Here is an 18,934-nt window from a genome sequence, read left to right as displayed (position 1 = left end):
CTCGGGGTATAGCTCAGTGGTAGAACACTTGCCTAGCACCTGTGAGGCACTGGGTTCCATCCTCAGGACCATATAAAAGTAAATAAGCAAGGTAAAGGTATTGTATCCATCAACAATTTAAAATAAATAATAAATAAATAGATAGGTAGATGGATAAGGAGTACCAGCTTGACAAAACCTAGTAAAGAGGAAAATGTCAATATTCTACCTCCACAATGGCCTTGCACTGTGTATTCACTGGAGAATCTGTTGTAATTGTTAGCAAATAGGTATATAGGGTGTTTCATTTCAGCATTCTTGTAATTATAGAGAAATAAGTCAGTAATATACAAAGTCAAATAATGGTATGAAAAAAGTAGTTAATTAAAGTTCTGTGATGATGCATAACAATATGGAATAATGTTCAAGAATACTGAGTAAAAACATAATATTTTTCAATCTTTTATTTAGCACGGTACTGATTATTTAAGCTTCAAAACACAAAAATACTATGATAAAATTTAAAAGTATTTATAAAATTTAAAGTATGGAAAAGAAAAATTGGCGCCAATTTATGAGAAAGACTGCACCTTTGGTGGGAAGGAGGAGAAATGAGACTGAGGAGTGACACAATATGTACTATAATTTTGTAGCATATCTAAAAGATATGTCAACTTGTATCCATTTGTGATAATGGATACATGAGTGTATGCTATATTGGTCTCGGACTTTTATTATTTAAAATCAATACATAAAAGATTAAAGACTCATTTTTATCTAGGACATAAAAAATATTTTCTGTACTTATGCGTACAAGGGCACTTTCCTATATGTCTGAATAATAAAAAAAAATTGTTTAGAAACAATTCCAAAGGAAAATTTTTGCTTGAAAAGTTTAAATTAATTAAAACACAGTAACTCATAACTCAGTTTTTACAAGCAACTATAAACATGTTTTGCTCATTCCTGGACTGAAAGATGACATTGATTTGAAAGAACATCCTAAACTCATGAGTTCAATAATATCTTTATCTATCATACTAAAGTATATTTTAAATATCACTTTAAAAATGATCACATTCACCTTACAGGTTGTTTCTTTTGCTGAGAAGAAGCTTTTTAGTCCATCCCATTTATTGATTCTTGATTTTAATTCTTTAACCAAAGGAGTCTTATTAAGGAAGTTGGGGCCTAATCCCACATGGGCCTGCATTTTCTTCTATTAGATGCAGGGTCTTTGGTTTTTCTCCTTAGTCCTTGATCCATTTTGAGTTGAGTTTTGTGCATGGTGAGAGACAGGGGTTTAATTTCATTTTGTTGCATATGGATTTCCAGTTTTCCCAGCACCATTTGTTGAAGAGGTTATCTTTTCTCCAATAAGATACTTGTAATTTTGTAGGTTGGTCTCTGTGTCATCTATTCTGTGTACCATTGGTCTACCAGTCCAGTCTGTTTTGGTACCAACTCAAATAACCCAATCAATAAATGGGCCAAGGACCTGAACAGACACTTCTCAGAAGATGATATGCAATCAATCAATAAATATTATGAAAAAATGTTCATAATTGCTAGCAATTAGAGAATGAAAAAAACATTCTAAAATTTCATCTCACCCAGTCAGAATGGCAGCTATTATGAAGACAAACAACAATAAGTGTTGGCAAGGATGTGGGGGAAATGGTACAATCATACAGGGCTGGTGAGACCGCAAATTGGTGCAGCCAATATAGAAAGCAATATGGAGATTTCTTGGAAAATTGGGAATGGAACCACTATTTGGCCCAGCTATTCCTCTCCTCAGTCTATATCCAAAGGACTTAAAAACAACATACTACAGGGACACAGCCACATCAATGTTTATAGCAGCCCAATTCACAATAGCTAAACTATGGAACCAACCTAGATGCCCTGTAATAAATGAATGGATCAAAAAAATGTGGCATATATACACAATGGAATATTACTCAGCAGTAAAAGAGTAATATAAAATAAAAGAGTAATATAAATAAAAGAGTGATAAAATCATGGCACTTGCAGGTAAATGGAAGGAGTTAGAGAAGATGATGCTAAGGGAAGTTAGCAAATTAAAAAAAATGCTGGATTTTTTTTATATAAGTAGGCTGATTCATAGTGGGATAAGGATAGAGAGCATGAGAGGAATAGACAAACACTAGATAGGGGTTGTCTAGGCAGAGGGGTTGAAAGAGAAGTGAGGGAGCATGTGGTTAGAAATGATGGTGGAATGTGATGATCATTATTATCCAAAGTACAGGTATAAAGACACGAATTGGTGTGAATATACTTTGTATACAACCAGAGATATGAAAAATTGTGCTTTATATGTGTACTAAGAATTGTAATGCATTCTGTGGTCATATATAAATAAAAAATAATAAATAAAAATGTGATCACATAAGTTCTAATAAGTTACAGATCTAAAGCTATACATTCATGTATTACACCACTACTGATTGGCATATTTGTTTTTTTCCTGTATTCCATACAGAAATATTGGATTAAGATAAAATTGTAGAAGTGAACAGAATTTCATAACAATAAAACATATTTGAAATTTTACGAATTTAATGTATGACATAAACCTTAATTTCAAATTAAAAGCAAATGTATCCAGATCAAAATTTAAAAAAATTTCTTAAATCATGTATATTTTAAATACATGCTGCAAGAATAAACAGAGATTTAGTCATTGGTTACAAAAGGTTTTAATACTCTTTAACTTGTGCATATATTAATACAACCTCTGACATATTAAAGATATTTGTCAATATTTTAACTTGGGTTAATACCACTGACCTCAAACTTTTTCAAGTTAATTTTCATAATCATATTCCTCTATGGGAGATATATACTTACACATATATATGTATACATACACACACAGGAAATGAAAATTAGTATTTCAAAGTAATATCTGCAGTCCCTGTTCATTGCAGCCTTATTCACCACATCCCAGATATGAAATTAAACTAAATTTCCACTGACAGATGAATAGATTTAAAAAAATGCACCATATGTATATAATGGGAATCTATTTATCCTTAAAAAAGAAGAAAATCTTGTCATTTGGGACAGCATAGATGAACTTGAAGGACATTATGTTAACTGAAATAAGCTATTAACAGAAAAAACAAGTATCTCATGATCTTATATGTAGTATTAAATCATGTGACTCACAGAGTAGAGTAGAGAGGTAGTTGCCAGGAACTGGAGGTTGTATTGGAAATACACTGGTCAAAAGATGCACATTTTTAGTTCACAGGAGGAATAAAAATAACTACCTTAATCATGATCTGTGCATCACTTGTAGAATAATGATAGTGGGAGAAAAACAGGAGGGTCAAAATTACTGTGGTTTTGGTAACTTAATGCGCCAGAGTAGATACATGTGCATGTATACACAAGCACACCTGCACAACCATAAACATGTGTTCAATCAGTTAAAACTGGTGAGAGATTTCCAAGCCAGCAACCATGTTACTCACCTAAGTTATACACTTAAGTAATACTATTTCTCTTCAGGAATATTAAAATAGAAAAGAATTTTTTACTGACTAGGGCTTGGCATGTTTGAGAGATTCTAACATATCCTTTGATGAAAGGCCTCCGTTTCAATATTTCAAATACTGAAAGAGGCATACTCTGGCTTGCATAAAGAGTAAAACTTCAGAGTTTTTGAAATCAGAATTTGAGGCCTTGCCCTTTACTGTGTTTTCAGCAAATGCCAACTACCTGCCATGTAGATCTTTCCGCTGAGAGAAGAGGTAAAGGATTATTTTTATTGTGAAGGAATATTAAGTACTGTGTCAGGACCACTGTGATGATAGCTAAATAACCATCAGATCTCCAATAGGAGAAAAAATTTCACTGTAACAATCATTTATAAAAATTCCTGTCCATCTTCTTGAAATACTTATTTTATGATACAAAAATTTATATTTTAAAAATGAGGTTGTTTAATAGTCATTAAAGAATATTCTTGTCAGTGTCTCCTTCTTTTCACTGGAAGCATCCTCCTTCAAGTCAACTACCTCTCAGTTAGCCAAGTTAATTAGCATCAACTACCCCTTGAGTTAAGGCTCATTCTACTTCTGCTTCTTGTTCTTCCTTGCTAGACCTAGGCATGTATGAACCTATGAAATTATTAAATACAGTGGCTTGTGTTTTTACATATTCATATTTTTCCTAACAAGCACATTTTTGAATTAGCTGTCAACCACATTAGTGTAGCAACTGAAATAAATGAGATAAATACCCTGAGAAAAATCAACAAAAAAGTAAATAACAATTGTTTCTTGGATTTTAAATTAGTGAAAGGAACTGCAATTACAAAAGTTGAATAATAGATGATTTAATAATATATTTCAACTGTCAATATACCACATGAGAAAATACTTCAAATGTTGTTTATGATCAAGTTTAGCAAGTCAGTTAATGAAAAAATTAGTCACAAGTGCAACATAATGCCTCAAATCAAATAGCACTTTCATTTTACCATATTGTTTGTGCTAAATTTGCTAATAAAACAAGAAACTTGTGTATTAATATCAAAAAATTATAAACCTTCTTCTAATTGATGATGACTATAAAGAACTAAAATGTATAATATATATTAAAAAAATTTCAAAAAAGAGTGGAAACAAGCTTCCTAGAGAAAAGATATTTGTTCAATTATTAACTTTTACATGAACCCCAAACTGTGGGTTTTAAGTTGGTGGTTGCAGATATTCAGAAATGTCTAAGCCTGTTTATAACAATATGTATAAAGGCAATTTAGAAAATTACTGTTTCATTAGGATGTACTAGTAAGATCGTAGGGGAAATGCCTAGAATACTTCAACCAGGAATGATATAATTTAATATAAAATAAATTTATTGCATAAATGTGTTTCTAATTTGCAATATTACAACAACAAAAGCAAATTAAGTTTTTTTGGTGGATAAGAGAAATAAAGACTCCTACATGATTCAAATAAAATAGTATTCATGGTCAGGTGTACTACATCTTCCGATACACAAAACAAGTAAAATATCATCGTAAAATAATTATGGTGAATGTATAAAGTCAACAAGACAATTCAGGAGATTAAGGTAGATAAAGATGTATCATAAAAGTCATATAAAGGACATTGTGAAGAATACAGATAGACTTCTCATTTGAACTTTTCTATGCTCATATATGAATACACAACCAGTAAAATTCCATATCATTTACAACCACAAGAATGGGATCCTAATAGAATAAGTTATACTCCATGCATGTATAATATATCAAAATATACTCTACTGCCATGGATATCTAAATAGAAACAACAACAAAAAAGCCCAGAAAAAGTCAAGACTATGTTTTAAAGAAATAAATTGATTTTTTGATCCCTTAATAAGTACTATTTTTTTAATTAATGTGTTAGTTGTACACTCACTGATATTTGAAAATAACTTATTTACATGCCAATTTCAACATTTTAAAGCATATCTACAAAAAATCTCATTAAAATAGTATTTTATCCTCATTCATGGATCAAGATGTTAATGATTTAAAACATTTGAATTGCTCCAAAATGCCAACATTGGAGAAGCAGAACTAAAACTAGATAGAATTCAAGTGTTTCAACTCCATGGTCAAGGTAACTTATACCGAGCCAGATGCCCTGTGTCTGTATTAACAATGCGTTTGATAACCTATGAAATGGGACTAAACCATATTTTACATATCCAAAGCATGTAAATAAACACATTACTTTTGTATTGAAAAATATCAATATATATTAATGTTCAGTTAAAAGTATAGAAAATAAAATGCATTAAGAAGTTTGGCAAGAAATAAACCAGTTCATTTTTATCTTTAGTTTTATTACATGATTTTTATTTCTATATTAATCCATTATCAGCTAATTTTATAGAAAAGAACAACTTTAATTGGGTTAATTTACTGATCAGCACAAAGTAATAGCAGGCCACCATGTTCTAAATATATACACATGTGAGGAGTAGTATTTTATATTTAGAAACTAGAATTTTAGGATTCAATCAAGGGAGTTACAACATATTGTTGTGTGGCTAAACCACAGCAGGAATGTATTGTTTAGTTTTCTATATTGTTAATAACTTTTAAAAATAATTGTTTTTCATAAAGATTTTTAGAATATTAATATATACTAGACAATATGTTATCATTAGATGTGCAAAGAAAAACAACCCAGGATCCTTGTTCTAAATTTTCCCTGAGTTTAGTTGCTAAATAGAATATACATCTTTATTTGTAAAGTGATATGAAATTATACTTCCCATAATCTTAAGAAGGATTTAATCCATGAGTAATATTAGAATGAATTCAAATACTTCCAAACAATTATTAGAGACTGTGAAAATAGTTAACATGATTTGTGAAAACTGGCAATTGCCTTGCAATATAAATGTTTTTCACATGGAAACAAAGTTATACAACATAACTTCAGTAGTTGGAAAATTATTTCAGTTTTTGTTATTAAGTATTGAGAGATTTGGAGTAATCCATTAGGTCTTTACATAATAGAAGATATTTTTTTAAAAATCAAAATATTTTCCAAATTGAATAGATTACAATTTAAGAAAGCAAGCTATTTGACTTTCAGAGTGTTCAAATAGAAGCTGAATCAAATTCTGATAGAGAATTACATATAAAATTATTTGTATTTGGCTAGTGCTTAGCCTGAGTTACACTGAAAAACCATTCTACTTTATAACTTTTATAATTCTGACAGACCCACATGAAGGAACCACTACATGATTTATTATAATAAGCCTAAAACTGAATTATTAAATGCATGCCATTAAATTTATCACATCCTATTAGGAATGACAAAACCAATGTACTTCAGGCTTGATAAAGGGGCATTTAATAGTTTGCCCTTCCCTCTTCCCTAAAAGATAGGTAGACTACCACATGCACCACATCTTTTGGATCCTGGAAGCTTGAAGATCGTATGTTATGTTGCCAGTGGACCGGAGAGCTTTTTTAGGGGTCCTAGCAGGGAGTATGCTACTCCTACACCATTGCCAGGAAAGTGGTTTTCATCAGGAATGGTCCCTCTTTAGTAACATTTCAGCTTTGGGAGGAAACACTGAGGAAGGAAATTGACACTCTCCAGCCAGTCAGATCAGCCTAAGCAACTCTAGCAAATAGACTGGGTGACAGCCATCTGCAGCCAGATTACCCTCACATCCCAATAGTGTTAATTAATAGTGTCCCCTCTTCTTTCTTTCAATCCACTTAGGAAAAGAAAATGCATGATTTACACAGAATAAGAACATGGAAAGAGTTTAATCAATCAAGAAAAACTCCGGAGAAATATACAAATATTTTGAGATTTGCCCAAGATAAGACTGGGCCCCCTGTTTTTCTGGAGATTGTTGATCTGTTCAGAAGTAGACTTTTAGGGTAGTTATCCAATAGAACTATTTTTCCTTTATTTTGTATTATTCAAAATAGCCTGATAATGCCCTATATGCAGCAGTGTCTCAATAAACTCCATTGAATTACTAAAAAATGGATCATTTGCCCTTAGCCAGTAATGACCCATTAAAAAGTGCCAGTTTATTGTGGACTTTGATTAGACTGTTTTGACTAAATGTTTCTTGGTATTAAGTTTACAGACTATGAGTGTTTTTTTTTTCCTTTTTAATGTTGGAGTGTTAATCTGATTCATGAAATCTTTTAGTTTGTCTTACCTTTGTCCTTCATATGAAACATAAGTAATGTTTTCCAAAGGGTGTAATTTTATTTTCTTTAAAAAACTACCATGTTTTCTTTGCACAAAAAAATATAATCTTGAAAGTGTAATTTGAGAAAAAAAATTAAATTGACTACAGTTCTCTTTCACCTTAGTCTTTTGTCATTGAAGATAGGTACTGGCAAATTTTCTAAGTGCATCAATAGGAAGGAATTGTAATGACCATCTGTGTTAGGTTTTTGTTGCTATGACCCAAACACCTGATAAGAACAACTTAGAGGAGAAAAAGTTTATTTTGGCTCTTGGTTTCAGAGGTTTCAATCCTCTTGAGCTGGAGGTGAGACACAACAATCATGGCAGAAGGGCAGGGTGGGTGAAGGCTGATCAGCCCAAGGTGGCTGGGAGAGTTGGGAAGTGAGGAGAGGGAGAGAGAGAGAGAAAGTGGGGGAGGAGGGAAGGAGGGAGAAGAGGGAGAGGAGAAAAGGCAGGCATACAAATATAATCCCTAAGAGCATGCCCTCGGTGACCCACTTCCTCCAGCCATGCCCCACATGCCTACAGTTACCATCTAGTCCAGCAGTCTTTTTGAATTATTAATTCATCCAACAGATTAATGATTAGGATATAGCTCCCATCATCTAATCATTTTACCTCTGACCATTTCTGCATTAAAAATGGGGACACCGCGTATCTAAGCCACGATACCACCTTAATAAGTATTTTTCTTGTATTTAAAATAGCAGAGAATTAACACTTCATTATCTCTCTGACAGAAATATGATCAACACAACAAATAACTGTCATCAAAAAGCAGGTTTTGATATTTGTTGGTTAGTAGCTGAGAAAGTGGTGACCAGTCCATTACCTAGGTATGATTTACCACTGATAATGAAATCTACAATCACAAATTCATAGCCACAGAGAAATTAATTTCTAGAATTGAGATGCTGTATCTGTACAAAAGTGGCTCTGGATGAAAATTATTGCCAAGAGATGTCTGACCTAAAGCAAATTTTCCTCAATGTGATTCTGGGAATACTGCAGACCATTATAATCCTATGTTACCCTAAGCCAGTTATTTTATTTAAAAAGCCATTTTCTAAAATAGACCTAGAGTAATTAAGCTTCTCTGAAAAGCATCCACAGTTATAATTTATATAGAAACATTATGAACTAAAACTTTTCAGAAGCTAAAATATTATATTCTGCAAACCTGTTGGAACCCAAAAGCTTGCAGATGCTTCTTTGAAAAATGACATTTCCATCATTTACCTGACAAGCACAGCTGAAATATCAAAGTTATAAGCATTCTGCTTCTGTGTGCCAGCTACTGTTTCCCTGGAAACAACCTAAGTTGCAAAAGCTAGGTAAATTTACTTACCTTAAAATCGTGAGGTTTTTGAATATTTTACCAAATGTGTGCTTACCTGATATAATATACCTGCTTTATTTTAAAATATCCATAATTATTATTTTATTCATATGTATACACATATGTAAAACCAAATGCTATTAAATAATAAATATATACATTTAATTGTTTATGATATAAATATGTTATGAAATGAATTACGTTTATCACATGCTATTAATTATATTGTTTAAAATCTTTAAAAGTGGGGAAATAAAGACAAAATATAGTATTTATTTTTGGCATAACCTAGCAATAGCTATAAAAAGAGGAGAATTATTTAAGCAGTCTGAAAAAAAAATCTATTGATTATCTAGATCATTTTTATTTTTAAAAATCTAAGTAATTGGGCCCAGAGTTGTATCTTAGTGGTAGAGGACTTGCGTAGCATGTGTGAGGCACTGGATTTGATCCTCAGCACCACATACAAATAAATAAAGGCATTTTGTCCATATACAATTAAAAATATATTTTTTAAAAATCTAGGTAATTGCTACATTTATATTAATGGAGTCTAACAATTTTATCTTCTCTTATCTTGTTCTAGCATTTACAATGCACAGTGTGGTATATGCCAAGAAGTTATAAAATGATCTCCGCTGCAAAATAGTCCTAAAAGATGGAGTGACCTTCATATTTTCTTGACACATATACATTTGTTATATATGATACAGTTAGTGAAAGAACTTCACTTTCTTTCAGTACTTTTTCTATATAAAATAATAGTAATCTTTAGAGCTGGAAAAGATTAAAATATAATAGTATGATGCTCTTTTAATGTTTAAGAGCCAAATAGACTAAAATCAAACACATGTTATACCCTAAGAGAATAACCCTGAGTTATAGTGCTAGTAGATATACTGTGCACTGTTATCAAAAAAAATAATTTTTAGATGTTGCTTCCATCTTTCAGTTACTTGGGAGATATTTTTTTTAGTAGCAATGACAGTTATTTCAAGAGTTTCCTCAAGTCCATATGGACTAACTTGAATTCTAAAAATACACAGTGGAGCACAGCTTAAACCTTTGGGAGAATCTGCAAACTACTCAACTTTTACTTATATATACCAAATATAAAAGTTGCAAACATTCTTAGCTTATTTTGTTATAACTGAAGACCTTTCTGACTTGAAATGGCACTATATGTGTCCATATTTTTTTGAAAGGGAATTTATGTAATTGCTTTTTTCATGGTAAGCTAAATAGAAGATCCACTGTATTTGAATTATACCAAAGTTACAAGTATACACACTTATATTTTTACAATATTAAAATAAAAATGATATATAAGAAAAGTATAATAGAGTTGATATATATAAGCATTTCAATTTCATTGGGTGATTTTTAGTGACTATGTTAAGTCATTAAATAATATACTATTTAAAACAACAGGTAAATATAAACTTCAGAGGTTTAGCAATTAATTCTCTTTATTCTTCAGATTGGCAGTCATTCCATCTAATTCTGAAAGTGCTTGAAGATAATGCTTTTTTTGTTAGTCTTTTTTCTTTTCTTCAGTACATTAGCAAGGTGAACTTGCTGTGGCCAGTTGCCTGTCCTTTCCTACTTTGAATGTACCACAGTAGGAGAAGGATTCTATAATCTACATGGGCTATTACTTTTAAAAATTAATTTTTAATAAATAAGTGTCATAGTATATCTATCTTTTTTGATCTTTCCCACATTTTAATTTTTGCTATGATCTATTTCTCCTTTTTCCCCTTCTATGTATTTTTTTTCCGCTTCAATTCTCAGAACAGTGATTTGACACCTTCCCTTGAAAAATTATATTTTTATGCATCTCCAGTTTGGTTATATTTTATATTATTGATTAAAACATTTGTAAGTCATGAAGTTGTTAGAAAATATAAATAGAGGCTTTTAAATCCCATGCAAAGTTACTATGAACTAACTGTATCACATGGGTCAGCGAATATCACCTAGGTCAGTGCTATTACCTCCCTTCTGCTATTGTTCTGCATCACCATAAGAAAAAACTAGATGTGCTAAAGTGCAGATCCTGAGCAGCTCACTCCTGAAACATGATTACTTAGTTGCTTAGAGCAGATGCACAAGCCTAGCTTTATCCATGGCCATGATTGTATACTGAGATCTTTTCAAGATCAATATATTCCAACACTGTGTTCCTCCCTTTCTTGCTCAGAACAGGTGAGAACTTCCTTTCCTCCTCATAATGCTTCCTAGATGAGTATTTTGCAGTAGGAAATGCAATAACTATTAGCCAAAATGATACACATGAATTGTTATGCTGATGATTATGACTAATAAAGCATAATCTCTTTATATATGGTTTTTGTATTAAAAATGTGTATGTTGTTCCATTTACTGATCAAAATAACCTGTTGAGATTACTTGACAGAGGACAAATTGAGGTTTCCAAAATTTTAATCATTTTCTCTAAAATACACTATAAGTGGGAAATCATTTTTCTTGAGTCACACCTAATAGTTTTCATTGCTAAAAATATTTAATTTGCTTATTAATATATGAAGTGAAATAATTAATGTAAACATTGTTAGCAATCATAAATAACAGAATAATAGTCCTATGGTCTATATTTTAGTAATCATCTAAATTCACTTTAGACTTAATATTACCTTAATTCTAAGTTAATGATTTATTGGAAATAGCTAAAAGTTTTGGATTTTAATGTTAATAACTAGAGAAAATCCAAGAAGATTACCACGATAGTGCTTAAATATGAACTCAGGATTGTTTTCCAAATTCTGTATTTCATTGGGAATTTTAATTTGTTAATTACTCTTACAAATAAATAGGAGGAAAAATACTGAAGAAAAATTAATATCAATAAGTATTTTTCTGCAGTTTTTAAATTAGTATATGCATTATACTTTGATATATGAAAGAATATGTTGTGCTATGAAAATATTGTGTTTATATTCATATTCTTGTTCTATGTGTACCTCGACATGCACACTATCTTCTCAACCTTTGGGAAATGAAACAACAAATTATTGGATTAAAGAGATGATCTAGAAACTAAACTCCAAAAATCATATTTGAATTCACTAGAAAAGTACTAGCAGGCAGTCTCTTTCTAAACCAATTTAATGTCCTATGAAGTAATTCTCTAATGTGGTTGAAAAAGTGTCTTAAATTGTTGTCATTATGTACTTAGTGGTAGCAATACTAGCATCTAACTGAAAAACCCAATTCTGTAGCATGCAACTCAATTTACATAATCAATCATGCTTTAATCATTAAAACATAAAGCAAAATAATTTGGAAACATAGGCAAAATAAATTAAATTTGTAAATATATAGGCAAAAATGATCTTTCCAGGGCTAGGATTGTGGCTCAGTGGTAAAGAACTTGCTTAGTATGTGTTAGGTGTTAAAACTATGATGCAAAGAAAAGACCACCAACTCCAATTTTAAATCAAATTAAAGCAAGCTTGTAATTCTGGCCAGAACTGTCTCTCCTACAATCCTTGGGTTAGAGAACAGTACCCCAGCTCTCTAGGACATGGTTTTATAGCACAAAAAGTTGCAAAAGGGTGGTGTCATGAGAACTTACAGATAACAAGATTTTGACACGAATAATACAAAGAAAGATTGTAGATTAATAATTTAAATGATTCAACATTTCAAGTTTGGGAGTAAGTTTGGATCCCAACACCAGAATTTATGAGGCACCATTAAGGTTTCAGAGAGGGTTGTTATCTGGTTAGGGAAAGCACGGCATGGGTGAGTTCAAGGCACAGGCAGGCATTCCAAGCAAGTTTAGAAATCACAGTAATTTATAGTAAAACAGGAATTAACTTTTCATGACTTTGTGACAAGATGGCTCCCAGTCTTAAAGTCGAATTAGGCTGGGTTCATCATGAGGTACTGGTTTAGATCCTCAGCACTACATATAAATAAATAAAATAAAGGTCCATCAACAAATATTAAAATACTTAAAAAGAAAAAAGAATGATATTTCCACATATATTATATGCCTAATTTCTTACAAATAGTTGTATCTAACTACCATGGATATCTAGTCTCTGACAGAATTTGAGCATCTTCATTGATATATAGAGAGCCTAACAGATACCAATTAAGACTACCAATTAATTTGGGGATTAAAAATGAATAATATAGAAAAAGTGACTGCAGGCATGAACCTTTTACCCAGTAAAACTAGTGAAAATCATTTTAAAAACAAAACAAATGTAAAGCTATGGCAATGGTCTTAAGGATAAATAGGAAATTCAGAAATATTCAGGAAAAGCTGAGAATGTATAGTGACTAGACCACAAGTACTACTGCCTGCCATCTTCAGTTAAGCAAGGCAGAAAGCCTCCACTCCAGACTCTTGAAATTAGGAGCAAAGCACTCTTCCCCTCTCCCTACATGCCAGCCCAGAACTTTCTTTCTGGTAGATCAGGATGTCAGTGTTGCTGAGGCTATGTTAGGAGAGTTCAGCTGAGAAGAGGATCTCTTCTTCCACTCAAACATAACTCATGGAATGGAGATTCTTCTTTGGGTGTGGTACATTGGGGGACACTAGTGCCCTGATCACCTTTGATCTGCATATGAGATAGTGAGTCCATGCCAAGAGAGACAAGGCAAGAGAACCTCAGGCTGCTGCCCCCCTCCATCAAGCAGTCAGCTCCTAAAGTAAGGATGCCACTTATAAAGAGGACTGTCATTGTCTCTATCCCCTGCTCCAGAGCCCTAACGGAAATTTTGTTGGCAATAGAGCAGGCTTTAAAAATAGAGTGTCTAATCTCTTATTAAAGGATCTTACTTTAATTGTATCAGAACCTAGATAAATTTAGAAATGCTCTCAAGAGCAGTGTAGGTTGTGGTGAAAGACAATGGGGGGAGGGGCTGAAGTGTAAAGGGTTTAAATTTCAGGAGAGAACCAAGGAATAAGAGGAGAGGAGTCCTCTCCTGAGGTCAGAGCAACTTTCAAGCATTGTGTTTGGAAACTGTCCCTTCAAAGTTAAAGTTTGACTACAGGATAATACAAAGTAATTTATGCCTAAGGGCAATGTTGAAAACAAAAGAATAATAATCCAGCCATTAGAGGTCTTTAACAGCTGGGTATTACCAGGGAAAGACAGAAAAGTGCCCTATAAAACTATTGTCATTGATCCATTTTGAGTTAAGTTTTGTGTGTGGTGAGAGATAGGGGTTTAATTTCATTTATATATATGGATTTCCACTTTCCCCAGCACCGTTTGTTGAAGAGACTATTTTTTCTCAACGTATCTTTTGGGCACTTTTATCTAGTATGAGATAACTGTATTTATGTGGGTTTGCATGAATGGTGTGACCCTACTTTGTATACAACCAGAGAAGTGAACAAGTGTACTCCATTTGTGTACAATGAATCGAAGATCATTCTGCTGTCATGTATAACTGATTAGAAAAACAACAACAATAACAAAACCACTATCATCTCAGGGTGACTATGGACAAGCCTAAATCGGTGTCTCACAGAGGAACAAGATCAGAGGCTTTGCCCTTTGTGTATGTGTGTGTGGGGGGGGAGGTACAGGAACTGGGGAATGTATCACTTAAAATAGTTTGGTTAGTGACTAAAGGAACAAGCAAATAATAAAAAGCCTTTGAGGGAACTGGAACCTAGAAATCAGAGTTGCTACAATGTTTATCTAAAGTATCCAGTTTCCAACTACCACAAAATATTAAACATGCCCCAAAATATGTATAACTCTTTCATTGGATAAAAATTAAGCAATAGACACTGTATAAGAATAAGCAGATACCAAATTTAACAAAAATTCTCCAAAGTTGCTATTATAAATGTGTTCTCAAAGCTAAAGAAAACTGTGATTAAAGAAGTAAAGTAAGGTATAATGGTGATTGCGTTAGTGGGCTTTTTATTCATGTGACCTAAATGCCTGACAAGAAAAAAATAAAGGACTACAGATTTATTTTGGCTCATGGTTTCAGAGGTTCAATGTATTCTCGGCTGACTCCATTGTCCCTAGCCTAAGGCAGAACATCATGGCAGTAGGTCATGGCTGAGGAAAGCTGCTCATCTCATGGCTCCTGGAAAGTAGAGAAAGATAAATGAGCCAGAGAAAGGCAAACCTTTTCCGGGCATGACCTCAGTGATTGACTTTTACCAATTAGTTGCCACCTTTCAGTATTCCATTCAGCTATCTGTAGATTTAACCTTAAAGTGGATTAATCCACTGATGAGATCAGAGTCTTCATGATCCAATAATTACCTAAAGGGCTCACCTCTGAACCTTGCTATTGTGGGGGGCCATGATTTCAACACATGAGTTTTGGGGTAACATTTCAGACCCCAAACAGAACAATGACCTTTCATCAAAACAAGAATACCTATAAAGAGATAAAAATCATGAGAAAGAACCAAGTGGAAATTACTAGAGTTAAAAAGTGGCGCTGAACTTTAAGTTCTCAAAAAAAAAAATGGTATACTTACACAGAAGAAAGAAAAAATAAACTGGAAGACAGAGATTATCTTAACCAAAGAATGAAGGAAAAGGAACAAAGAATAATAAAGAGATCTAGAGAAATGTTAAGTCACTGATAGGCACAGCAACATACGTGTAATGGGGGCTACCAGAATGAGAGGAGAAAGAAAGGAGGAGATAAAAACATTTGAAGAAATAAAGGCAGAAACTTCCGAAATTTAAGGTACAGTACTAATTTACTCATCTAGGAAATTCATCAGACTCCAAATACGACAAATGCAAAAATTCACAAATAAACATCATAGGAAATATATTAGGGGTCAGAGACAAGAAGAAGAAAAAAAGTATGAGGCAAGGGTAAATTTATGTAATTTATAAGTAAGCTCCAAAAGCACTTTCTCTAAACACTTTAGGCAGATTAAGTTTCTACCCTCTTGGTACATCACAATGGGAATTAAACCTCAACACATAAGTCATTGTGGCTTACTCAAACCCTGTTCAAATGAGAGCAGCTCTAAAGCAAGTGAACCTAACAGACATCCCTGGAACATTCACCAGACAACAGCCTGCCAAATGTATTTTTTCCCTCAATTGTGCATGAAGTAGTCTGCAGAATAAATGGTAGGTTACAAAGCAAACCTCAATAGATTTAAAGGGTAGAGAGAGTGAAAAATATTTTCTTTAACTGCAATGGAGTGACATTAGAAACCAATAATAGGTTAAAATGGGGGCACTTAAAATATGTGTAAAATAACTGCCCTACTGCCAAATAACCAATGAACCATATAAGTAATCAAAAGAAAAAATCAGAAAGTCATTTGAGATGAATGAAAATAAAGGTACACAACATGTCTAAACACATGGGATGCAAGGAAAGGAGTGATTAGAAGGAATTTCATAGTTGTAAGTGCCAATATTAAGAAATAAGAAAAAATCTCAACAATGAAATTAAAAATGGTCAAAGAATCTGATATACCTCTGAAGTGTCTCATAAATATTTTTCCAGTGAAGATGTGCAAATGAACAATAAGTATATAAAAAGATGATTGGAATCATTAATCATGAACTAAATGAAAATCAAAACCACAAAGAGATACCACTTTACAACCAGTAGGATGTCTATAATTAAAAAAAAAATGACTATCACTCCAGGCACACACTTGTAATCTCAGAGACTCAGGAGTCTAAGTAAAAGGGTCACATATTTATTTGAGGCCTGACTAGGTGACTTAGCAAAACCTCATCTCAAAATTAAAAAAAATACAAAAGGATGAGGATGTAGCTCAATGGAAGATAGTCCTAGGTTCACCTCGTAGGATTGAAAAAAATAAGAAAGATAATTATTAACAGTGTTGACAAGGATTTCTAGAAACTGGAACCTTTATATATTGTGGAGGAGTTTGGTAGATTAAAAAATCTTGCAATAGATGTTAATGTTAACATTATTCATAAAAAGCCAAAAAGTAAAAAAAAAAAAATGTATAAATGTATATCAAGTGATGAATGTATAAACAAAATATGGTCTATTACTACAATGAAATATTACTTGGCTACAAAAAAGAATGAAACATTGATAGACCATAAAATGTGTGAACATTGAAAACAGGCTAAATAAAAGAGGTTAGTAACAGAAGATCATATATTTACCTGATTCCATTTACATCCAATGTCCAGAAGAGGAAAATCTATGAATAAAAAGTAGATTAGTGATTGCTTAGAGGTACTGTGGGGTTGTGGGAATAAGGATGTGATAGCTATAGGTTCTGGGGCTTCTGTGGAAGTCACAAAACCATTCTAAAATGGACTCTGATCAAGGGTGTGCATAAGTGCAATATCTAAAATCCATTAGATTTTACATTTTAAGTAGGTGAACCAGTTTTATGAGAATTATATTGTAATAAACTTCTTAAAAATAAGTAAATAGGATGCCAAAATGTTCTAGAGAAAGTTTATATTTAGAGTTATGTGAAACATAGTCTTTTTAAATAATTTAGTTATGTGAAACATATCTCTTTTTAAATAATTTACTCATAGTCCATATCTGTTTCTTATTGTGACTGGAACACAGAATTCACAACTATTCTTAAAAGTTGGTAGACTAGTTCTAGAGTTCTGGTTCTGATCTTAGACATTTCATCTTGGGACCCATTGTGTCATCAATGTAAAAATGTTTTATTTTATGTATAAGATATATCAAATAGGTCAGAGAATATGAACAGATTAATTCTTTAACAATAATGATTGTAGTCTTTATTATAGTATTATAATCTGGCTCTCTCTTTACATTATTGAATCAGATATTCTTTTTCAATTTGAACTATCATCAAATTAAGGCAATACAGTCATTCATAGTTCACAAATTTTCTGACTGTTTTGAGGATTCAGATGAGATTAAAACTAGACACGAATTAACATTATTACAATAATCAAGGCTAATATTTTGAAATCATAATGCTAATTGTTAAAAATAACCAATAAGAAAACAATTCCGCAGAATAAAATTATTCATGATAATGACTACTTATGTCTTAAAATGGCACACTGATTACAACTCCTTTACTTGAGTAGTTATGATTTTTGTTTAAAGAATTATAGATCTTGCTATATCTGTTTTTTATATCTAGCTAGGGCCATATTATAGAGTCCATAATATGGCCTGCTCAGTACCCAGGGCATAACCTACAATGAGAAATTGATGTGAAGTTATTAGATTCTCTAATTTAAATAAAAAAGAGTTAAGACACTGAGGTTGTTAGGAATAGGGATAATATAAGAAGGTTGGCATGTTTGTGCATATATTAAATTTATTAAAAAAAAAGAACCTAACAGTAAGTAAAGACAGCCACACAGTGTAGAGAGAGGAGAACAGGGAAATGGACAAGGAAAACCTAAGTCAAAATTCATGAAAGACAACCATATGGCATATGAAGAAGTCTAAATTGTAGTCATATACCTCTTGATACTATCCATTTAATCTTGACATCATTTCCACTTCAGCAAAGAACAGTTGGCTAATGTATATAGAAAATTGACATTCACTTTGGAAAAAAACAAACAAACTTTGGAAATCATATTAAACAAACTTCAATAAAAAAGTTATGATTACTTTAAGCTTTTTTTCAGAGATAAATGATTTTAGGTGTTTATTTCTTTCAAAAGTCTCTAAACATTGCCAATTATTTAACTTATTCTTGACATCTAAATTTTTCCCTTTAGAAACTGTCATCTATATAACATCAATGCTTTTCTTGCCATAATACAGAAAAAAATTAATCCAAAGTTTGATTTTTTTGAGAATAATAGTTGCAATTCTCAAAATAATGTAAACCTTGAGCTTTCATACATGAAATAATGTTATCTTTCTAAGGTAA

The sequence above is a fragment of the Marmota marmota genome, unplaced genomic scaffold, assembly GCF_001458135.2.
Source record: "Marmota marmota marmota unplaced genomic scaffold, marMar, whole genome shotgun sequence".
NCBI lineage: Eukaryota > Metazoa > Chordata > Mammalia > Rodentia > Sciuridae > Marmota > Marmota marmota.
This window is presented reverse-complemented; position numbering follows the sequence as displayed.